Below are 11,007 nucleotides of genomic sequence, written 5' to 3'. Positions count from 1 at the left end.
TACACAATTATTATATATATATATACAGTGGCGGTTCTAGAACATTGTATATGGGGTGGCAAGAGGTCATGCCAGGGTGGCATGGGAGGGCGGACAGTACGTGGTATTTTATACTGTATACAACCTATTTATTGTTAATTCATGCCCTAACACAAGTGTTCTTAATGCACAAGAGAAACAAGCTGCCTTTGAGTCCCCCAAGCTTACTTCAATAATTTTAAATGAAAGGAAACTACAAAATGTATTTTAAAGCAATGAATTAATGGAACAGGTGGTTTTGCATTACAATGTAAAACTAAATATATATATATATATATTGTTTTAAAAAAATTGGTTGTCTTAGTATTAGACAGACATATTTGCATATCTTCACTAAGCATTATTACATATTAATTTAATATTAAACAAATCAAAATAGCCAATTATCCCAAAATGTCGCTGCTAATATAATCATATGCTTGTCAACTTTAACTGATCAAAAAGAAATTCTGAAAAAATACTTGAATTATCTATGAAATTGCAATATTGACACACGTCCCTCAGTTTGTTTCAACCCCGTCACGCCATACCATTTACCCTCCTATTAAAATAATGGATCAGTCCATGTGTGATCTGCATTGAGGGAATTACATCACAGAAGTATTTTGAAGGAAAGATGGCAAAGAAAGGCGAGTGTCAGTTTCTTCTCTTACATTATATTTCAGTTTTTGTATTTTCAGATTAAGATAGACAAGCTCAACATTTCAACTCTGTTATATGAATTAATAATAGTAAATAATTGTTTATTACAAAATAAACAATATCTTTGCAAAATATTACAATTTTGTAATGTCCTTGACTTCCATGTGGTGCCATATCTTAGCTAAACATGGTCTCATGGCTACTTTTTGTCAAAAACGTCAACCCTGTTACATTTTTTCAAAGAAATTCCTTGTAATTATTTATATTTTGTGCCTGAGGTGGGAACATGTAAGTAGTCCACTACCAGATGTTATGACCAAACATTTTGGTTTCATTTTCAAAGATTTAAATACCTAAAAGGCACCCGATTCAGAGAATACTCAGAATTCTGCTTACTGGTACACTAAAAGTATTTAGTTATAATTAAGTACACAAATGGCATCACCCATCTCTTCAGAGAGCTAAAGGTGACCTGTGCAGCAACACATGTCAATCAATATTTGTCACTAAGAGCTGCTAGATTGTGCTATACTGTGATGGAATATGTACGGAGAATAAGAACATACCATGTGTTCCAGCTGGAGTTTCATCTGCCTCCTGATCCCTGCCTCTGGCCCTCTCTCTGACACTTCATCTTCCTCACATACATTTCTTCTTCTTCACTAATGTCTTCATCTCCTCCTCCTCTTCCTCCTGCTCTGATCCTCCTAGTCTCTTCAGTGAACTCTCTTTTCCTTTTCCTCTTTCTGTTCATCCTGATCACTTCTCAGATATGTATTTTTGTTGTTGTTGAATCACTCCAGCTACTCTGGCCTGCAAGAGTCTACTTGTGAAAAGCACTGGTACAAATGCTTGTATAACTTTACACGTTAGGGTCATGTAGCTAATAAGTAGCATATCATAAATATAACATCAGAAATTATTTTTCAAACGCACACAGGCAGCTGTGTTCAGATCCAGTTTGACGGTAAAGTATGTATCCTGGTTTCATTGATCTTGCTGTGATGTGTAGTTAACGTGGATTTAATAGTACCGCATCGTTTAGCAAAGTGATCGATCTCCCAGCTTGCGCTGTCTGCGTAGCATTTTGTAACGTAACGCCCCAAACAGCGCACCTGTTAAACGCTATTGATTCAAACGGCAGCGTTTTATTAATATTTAGTTTCAAGCTCTCGTCCTTAGTAAAAACAAAACTAGTGGAAGGGGAAATGCTCCCAGGGGAAGCTGATCAATAGCTGCTGGGACAGCTCGTTCCCTCTCTGCAGCTCTGTGAGCCGCGGTCTGTGTGAACGCCGCTCCGCAGTTTAATGCAGGGCCGTAGCTGCGTTTTTAACGGGCCTAAAATTATATTTAAAATGAGGAAGCTAGCGTGGACGTTAGCCCGACTCGGAGTACAAGGACCCACACCCAATTCGCGTTGATCAAACAGTGGCCTATGCAACAGAGAGATTTTACTTTTCATCAGGATATTGGAAGAATAGGAGGGATTGAGGTCAATCACTGGCACTTTTTTATTTTATTTTAAATGGTACACTTTATGTTGAACTATTTATTACGTTGTTGGTGCAACTGGCACTTTATGTTGAACTGTTTATTGTTTTGGCCAAGGTTATTGAGAGAGTTGGACTGAAATTGATTAGATTTTTTAAATCAACTGTTGGTAAATCAACAAAGTCTGTTATGGCCTCTGAAGCAACAGAGAGATGTTTTCTAATAGTCAGGGTTTCCAATGTTCTGAATGTACTTGAAAGTATTGTGTTTTACTTAAAAAACAAAGTGTTATAGTTTACAGAAGGTCTACCTACCTATAGGCTACCTGAATCTCTGAAATGTACTATATTCCTAAATATGCTATTGCTACACTTTATGGCAAAAATTGCACTTTTCTGTTGGTCTTTGTTAAGTACCACCTTGAAAAAAAAAAACAATGTTTTGATCCTTAAGCTTATGTATTCAGTCATTGTTCAATGGTATACTAAAATACATGTGAAAAAAAATTCTTCCAACTGTTCTCAGGTCAAATATTTATATGTGATTAAAAATGCGATTAATTAATTACAAAGCCTGTAATTAATTAGATTAATTTTTTTAATCGAGTCCCGGCCCTAGTAATAACTACGTTGGTCCACAACTTGAGATGTAGTATTTCTACAAAAACGCCTCTGAAATTGTAAGATCGCTACGTTCTTTTTCAACATTCATTCCAATGGCTGGCGTCTATGTCACGTGATCTTCAAATTTCTCCCTTCAGAAAAAAAAAACATGGCCGACCTTCGTTTTATTCTCGGTGGAAAATGCCTATTTTAAGGTTAGTTTGGCCATTAAAATGCGTTTTGATGTCATTTGAACAGCACTTGAAATGGGATGGAACCACGGCAGACTGTCCAAAACTGGATTTGAACGGGTCAAATATGGCAGTAGCCATCGATCATCTTAAGATAAGATATATTTTATTGATCCTAAATTGGAAACATTTGCGTTACATCAGCATGTGTAACAGTTGTAAATATGCAGTGGTGTTTATTTGTAAATCATTTAGTATAATCACACAAATTCTGTGTTTTATATTTAATAATTCTGTGTTCTTTATTTATTGATTGTTCAATACCTGACAAGGTCGGAGATGAAAAACTTGGGTCGCAGGTTCCTCAACAGTGCATTACAAGACATCAATATGTGTGTATACCTCCACCATTAAACGGTCATATTCTGCACATTTCTTATACTATCTACATACATCTTATAAGAGTATAATACATATGTATAATATCAGTTAAAATAAGTGCTTCAACATAGTTAACATTGCTGGAGGTATACACACATATTGATAGATGTCTTGTAATGCACTGTTGAGGAACCTGCGACCCAAGTTTTACATTCAATGCATAACTCCACTAGGGGGGGTGGGGGTGGTGGGGAATGTAATAACGTAACCAGATGAGTGATTACAGCGCCCGGTATCATTTTACACACATTTGTATCATACAGATGCAGGACTTACACACGCCTGTTATCTGACCGACAGGTCCGCACGCACTCTCCAGCCAAAACTCTAATAAGCATTCACAAACTAAATCAGGAGACCTTTAACGTTTTACGTCCGGTGTTCCGGATTAACTTGTTTCCCGATCAACTTGTTTCCCGATCAACTCGTTTCAGTGGGGTGCGTAGCTTTCGACTGAAATACACATTTCGATCGCTTTCTTCTGTCGTTTACATACATCTTTTGGTATATTTGGCTTCTTAGGAACACGTTGATGCACATCCAGTACCAGTATGTGAGGTTGTGATTACGATGGCGATATCCGGACGCGAACAGCGAGGACTACAACAAGACAAACGAGTTGCTCGAATAAATCATTTAAACCAGCTATTGTTGCCAGACTTATTACGGAATATCGTAGTTAATGTCCAAGTTGTTAGAAATTAAAATCAATGTTTTGATGGTATAATGTAGCTTAAACATACCGTCAGTTTAAACGCTCTTTTATACTGAAAAACCAGAAATTCTTGTGCACAAGCAGTTAAGCTTTTATTCTGAAAATCCTTCATCTACGGTTAGCATTTAGCATGTGGCTAATATACGATTTCCTAAAGAGGTGAATTGAGTAGCGAAATGATATGGAGTGGTGCAAATCGAAACCTACGGATTTAACACTACAACTATAGATGTCGAGGTACTACCATGCTGAATATTAAATGAAAGTACAGTTTATTTGAATACATTATTGTTTACAGACGAGAGTAGCATGTGACAACATCCGGAATGACCGGAAACCAAACGAGCCGAGAAGTATTGTTTAGAGTATTGATTACAGCGTTTAGAATGTGTTAAATGAAAAGTGATGAAAGAGAATATGAGGAGAAACGGCATGTTAAGCATATATTGAATGTGAAAAGAACCTATCCTCTGTTTAAATGCAACAACGGACATTGGAGACGAGGTGAGCCGGCTGGCGGGGAGGAGCCAGCAGAGGATATATAAGAGCGCCGGAGGAGAGATCCGGTCTCTTCTCTTCTTGCTCAGGAGAGCCAGATCACAGCTGTTTTCTGCCGGAACAATATTCTGTCTGTAACACTACCGCGCCTTTTTTAATTAAAGTATCCCATTTGAATCTTTTCAGAGACTCCATTTAGTCTCATTTTAAAGCTTCTCTCCTGGACGCGAGAATAAAGAACATATTTAACAAAGTCCATCTGTGTATACCTTCAGACAGCCTCCAAGTGAAGCACACGGTGTTTACTCACAGTTTGAAAGCAGCGTGGAGAATTCTTCATCTGTGTTAAACTGTGATCTACGGAGCCCTGGAGGGTTCATAGAGAGAAAAATAAATAAAACGTGGCCACGTTTTACTAAAGCGTGCGCACGAGTTACTAAAGCGTGCGCACGAGTTACTAAAGCGTGCGCACGAGTTAATAAAGCGTGGCCTCGTTTTGTGTGTGTGCGCGCGCACGTGTGTGTGTGTGTGTGTTTGTGTAGGAATATAATCCTGAGGGTGTAATAAAGGCAGAGATCTCCTTGGCCCTTTGAGAGAGTGGAACCTGCCAGTAACCCTTTAGAAGGTCAAATTTGCTCACAAACTGCGCAGAATCAACCTGATCAATACAATCCTCCATACGAGGCAGTGGATACGCATCTGGTTTAATAACAGCGTTAACCTTCCGATAATCCGTGCAAAACCTAGGATTTTTATCAGATTTCTCCACAAGCAGACATGGTGATGCCCAGCTAGAACAAGATGGTTCGGCGATGCCATTTTCGAGTATGTACTTGATTTCCGTGTCCATTACCTGGCGTTTTACCTCAGACACACGATAGAAACGCTGGCGAATGGGATGCGCACCCTCCACATCTATATCGTGCGCTAACATGTGTGTTCGGCCAGGTGTATCACTGAATAGACACAGATTACTACGAATCAGAGCAGTCAACTCAACCCTTTCTTCTGCCGAAAAATGACCCAACAGTGACTCCAGATTCTGCAAAGTTTCAGTATTTTTCAACCTTCCCCGCAACAAGCTCTCATCAGGCGCTGTAACCCCATCATCTTCAGCTAGGATGAGTGACAAGGACAGGGCAACTATTGTAAAGAAATTAGCAATGCGAGAAACAGATCAAGAATTTCCACATGATTCAAAGGGAAAGAGATTTCCAGATTACTTGAAATACACCAAAGCAGATAAGGGTAGGGGAAAAGTGAAAAGGGACTGGTTGATTCAGAGTGAAAGTGCAAATGCACTGTTCTGCATACCATGTGTTCTTTTCTCCAAGGAGCAAAAAATACCCTCTCTTAGTGCTTTGAGTAGTGACCAGGGATACAAGATGTGTGACCTCGAGTGGCGTCGCATGTATGATACATTCCCAAGCCATGAAACAAGTAGGAATCACAGGGACTGTTATTTGCGATGGAAACACCTACAGTGTTCGGTTATGACTGCATGTGGCGTTGATCATCAGTTGCAGAGAGAGCTACAGTCTGAAATTGAGAAAAAACAAAGCTATCTTGCAGAGACTCCTTGATGTCAATCTGCACTTGGCAACGAGGAATTTAGCTTTCCGAGGTAAAACGCATGATTTGGGCGATGTCCACAATGGAAATTTTGTACCACTCTCCACTCTTGAAAGACCAAGATCAGGACATCCAAAAAAGGAAGCCAGCTAATTCATTATCTGAGTCCAGACATCCAGAACGAGTTTATTGAATTGTGTGGGGGAAAGGTTTTAAAAACCATTCTGACGGAAAGGGAGGATGCCGGCATATACTATGGAATCATTTGTGATGCACCGCCTAACATTTCCCACACCGATCAAAATGTTGTGCTCATAATAATGAAGACACAGGCAAATGGGAGATCACTGAAAGATTTATTGAATTCAAAGATTTCAACGGAAAAACAGGATGTGAAATAGCAGGCATGATGGAGAGTGTGCTTCTGGATCCAGGGATAGACATTAGTGATTGCAGGGGGCAAGGGTATGATAATGGAGCGAATATGTCAGGGAAAATCAAGGGAGTTCAAGCACAAATACTGAAAAAGAATAATCTTGCTACTTTCTCACCTTGTGCCTCCCACACGTTGAATCTGGTAGGCGTGCATGCTGCAGAATTGAGCCCTGAAGTGTCCAACTTTTTTGGTTACATTAACCGCCTCTACACATTTTTAAGTGCCAGTCCATCTCGTTGGTCTATATACAAAAAGAAAACAGGTTGCTCTGTACATAGGCTATCTGACACTCGCTGGAGTGCGATAATTGATGCTGTGAAACCTGTAGCAAAGCACCTACCTGGTGTCATTGAAGCCCTTGCTACCATACTGAGCTCATGCAGTCTCACAGGTGAGGCCAGATCTGAAGCTGTTGGTCTGAGGAACTACCTCATGTCATTTGATGCCATTGTCCTTCTCACCATTTGGGTGAAAGTATTGCAATCTATTGATGACATAAATGTGGTACTCCAGTCAGGGAAAATCTCAATAGAGGTGGAGGCAGGTAATGTTGCTGCACTAAGAGATGAGATGCAGACTCTCAGAAATGGAAGGGATGCTATTCTGTCTGAGGCATCAATGGTAGCTAAGGAAATGGAGGTTCCACCTCATTTCAAAAAATAACTTTGCCGTGAGAGGAGGAGGAAGAGGTTTCATGATGAAACTGCTGAAGGAACAGGTCAGGAGGATAGGCCAGAAACAATATTCCGTAACACTGCGTTTTTCACTGCCATGGACCAGATCATAAGTGACTTGGACACTCGGTTCCCAACAACAGCAAATATTGTTGAAGAATTTGCTGCCATACTTAAAATTGGGAAGTTGAGTGACAGTGTCATGGCTTCTGTGTGTCAGCCACTGAGGGAGAAATACTCACAGGATCTCACAGATCAGTTTGAGAGTGAGATAGGGCATCTCAATAAAATATTTTCTGCCACATTCCCCCCTGATTGTAGCTCTCTTGATCTACTGAATGCAATATACAAGATGGAACTCCAGAGCATTTTTGGAGACGTTTGCATTGCCCTCAGAATTTTCTTGACGCTCCCAGTTACCGTAGCTGGTGGTGAAAGATCATTTAGTAAGTTGAAACTTATCAAGAGCTATTTAAGATCTACCATGTCGCAAGAGAGGTTGAACAGCCTTGCAATGTTATCGATTGAAAGCAAGCTGGCTCTGTCACTTGATTTCAAAGAGCTCGTAAAAGATTTTGCCACCAAGAAGGTCCGGCGATTGGCGATCAGAATTTAGGGATAAAAATCCAGTCTATGACAGGATTGTAGGATGTTTCCCTATAGTAAGCTGACAGGCTACAGCCCACATTGCGAACAATTACTATCTGATGCATAGTCCTCTAGCACTACATTTTTCATTGTTTGCTGTAAGTGTGTTCATGTCCTGAGAGTTTATTGTTTTATAATTGTGTTCAAATCTTCAGTTAATTTATACTTTTGTCCTTGTGTTGTTCAAATCTTAATTTAATAAGTCAAAGAATGTTGAGATTTTTTGTTTGTTCATTCTGTATTGGGTGTAATTTTCAATTAAATAGACAGAAGATAAAGTTGATAGTCAGTGCATGTTGATTTCTTGCAGTCCATTACAGTTCATTAACTTCAACAGGGTTTTCGAGGTTGGGTTTCATCGTGTCGTTTAGGGGGTGGACGCAAGGTCATGACCCCACCAGTATCCAAGAATCCTGAATTGTCCCCACCAATAGCTCAACACTTGTCACTCGCGCCTCCTCGAATTGCTTGCGCGTGTAACAGGTAGGGCTTTAGCACTCTGCTGAGAAAGGCAGCAACCCGGCCGCTACAGCAAAAAAGCTAGAGCTCTGCCCGCGACAGTTAAAAATCTGCTTCGTAAAAGGTATATCCAAGCAGGGAACGATTGTATACTACAGAGCACATCAAAATGTAAGTGTCTGTCAACCTAATAGTGTGCTTGAGTAGACTATTTGTGTTGGAGATGGGATTACAGAGAGACAGGACAAGTAACAGCTTTTGTATGTTGAGTATCAGAAAACATTGTCACAAGAATAGAGGAAAATATGCCTAGCTAGTGCGACTCAAGGTTCTTTGGTAGACTATTGCATTGGTCCATTCATTGAAGATGAACGCAATGCGACATCCTTTACTAGGCTCACCCACCAACAGTTCAGGTGCTGAACCTGCACTCGCATGGATTGGGGGCCCACAAATAGATTCTTTCATGGGGCCCAGAATTTCCAGCTACGCCCCTGGCTATAATACAAAACAAAACATCTGCCTGCTCTCCACAATGATCAATGACAGTGAACGGATGGTCAAAGTAAGGTACAAACAAACAGAATCAAACTAACCCTGGTTAGTGTTGCCTGACTTTATAAAGGGTGTTTTTTTTAATAAGTGTGTGGTTGTGTTCTAGTCACTTTGGTCAGCGCTACTGCTTGTTACAACTTTCATTTGCCGTACTTGCCATAAACTGTTATTGCTCAGGTTGATCCCGCCCCTGCCCCGCCTCCAACGTAAGCGTGACGTATGCGTTATATATACATATATAATATTTACATATATAAATATATAATATATAAAATGATGTATTATATTACATTATTGCCTCTGAATTGGATTATTATCGGATAGGGTAATAACTTCATAATTAACTACATCTGAAAGCAGAAGTCCAGGGCAAATAATTGAAAGTCTCTTCAGTGCGCACGTCACAAAACGAGATGCATTGTGGGACATGTCGTTTATGGGCAACCTGCTTCTGTAAAGTGGCATGTAACCGTATAATAAACGTATATCTTTGCAAGCTCTTGCGGGGCCACATAAAATGAAGCCGCGGGCCGGATTTGGCCCCCGGGCCTTGAGTTTGACACCCCTGATTATAGAACATAGAGTTTCTATCCTCTTAATCTTAATAAGCCACTTAAAGTTGATCTCAAAGTTCACCAGATTGGGGCATTTCACTTTGAAATGCAAACAGTTTGTCGACACAGACCCTCCCGACATAAATAAAAACAATTTAACCCATGCAAATTGTCCTTTTGGAGATTTACGTGTAAATCACATCCACATTTCTGAACTAAATCCACTCTTGCATACCCCAGGGAATTATGGTCTCGATGTGAACCTTGAATCAATTTCTTGAAGTAGTTGGAAAATAAACTTCACAGTTTTTTCACCATAACCATCTTTCCAAACTTAAAGATGATAAAATCCAACCCTAAAAAATATGTTTTGGTTGAGAGTTACAATCCAATATTAATTCAACAGTCTTCCACTTAACCCTTGTGCCCTCCTCGAATTTTCAACCTTTCGACCCCTTCGTGGCAAAAATGTACACGCCCATAATAACTGCTATTAAATCATCATACATCAATATTTTTTGTACTTTTTTTTTTTCATGAATCACATAAACAACTTCTAACGTACTCAAAACTACCAAACATTTAACCATTGTCAGGAATTTAACCCTTTAAATGCCTGTTTCATTATTGGAATTATTTCATTTCTCTCAAAAATGCCTCATTGACATCCATTCAGACCACATTTTTTGATCTCACTGCCATTGCAGTATAAAACCATGCATTTTGTAATGTCAGCATTTAATTTAGAAGAAAAGTAGTGATATTTGATATTTCTACTCTATTCCAACAGATTACACCATTTTCCCTATGTAGGCCGATGCATGAAATTCTTGTGTGTGTGTGTGTGTGTGTGTGTGTGTGTGTGTGTGTGTGTGTGTGTGTGTGTGTGTGTGTGTGTGTGTGTCTTTGATAATCTGTAAGCATGCACAGATCATTTCATGGGTAAAAAAAGGCCATCTTTTGAGGGATGTCTTTGATGTGTCTTTGAAGAGCTGCTTGATTACTCAAAAACAGAAAACAACTGCTATTGTGTTTATGCACCTGGCTCCCAAAAATAAACATGCAGTCTGACCAAGGGTTTATTTCATTTAATCATTTAATCATTTCAAGCCAAAGAAACCCTGTGATATAATGTGTGATATAATGTGTGTATTAAAGGTGGGGCCGGTAATTCACTTCAGAAACACTTTTTGTTATATTCCATGAAATGCTCTTAACATCCCGATAGCAATGAATATATTAAATGCTTTGACAATAAATACATACAAAATTAAATAATCTGTGGAAGCCGTGGTGCTGTAAAAAGCACGACCAATCAATTTAGCCGGCCCGGCTAAAATAACTGGATGGCCGACCTGCCTGTCAGACTTCCATCTCGTGCACAAACTTATCTCGCGCCCTCATTGGTCATGTGCGCGTTCGTGTTTGTTGGAGGAGGGGCTCTTTAAGGAAATCTGAAGGAAGGGGCAGATTTTTTCCGGTTGTGTACT

The sequence above is a fragment of the Notothenia rossii genome (assembly GCF_949606895.1).
Source record: "Notothenia rossii genome assembly, chromosome: 2".
NCBI lineage: Eukaryota > Metazoa > Chordata > Actinopteri > Perciformes > Nototheniidae > Notothenia > Notothenia rossii.
Note: the sequence above shows the minus strand (reverse complement) of the source record.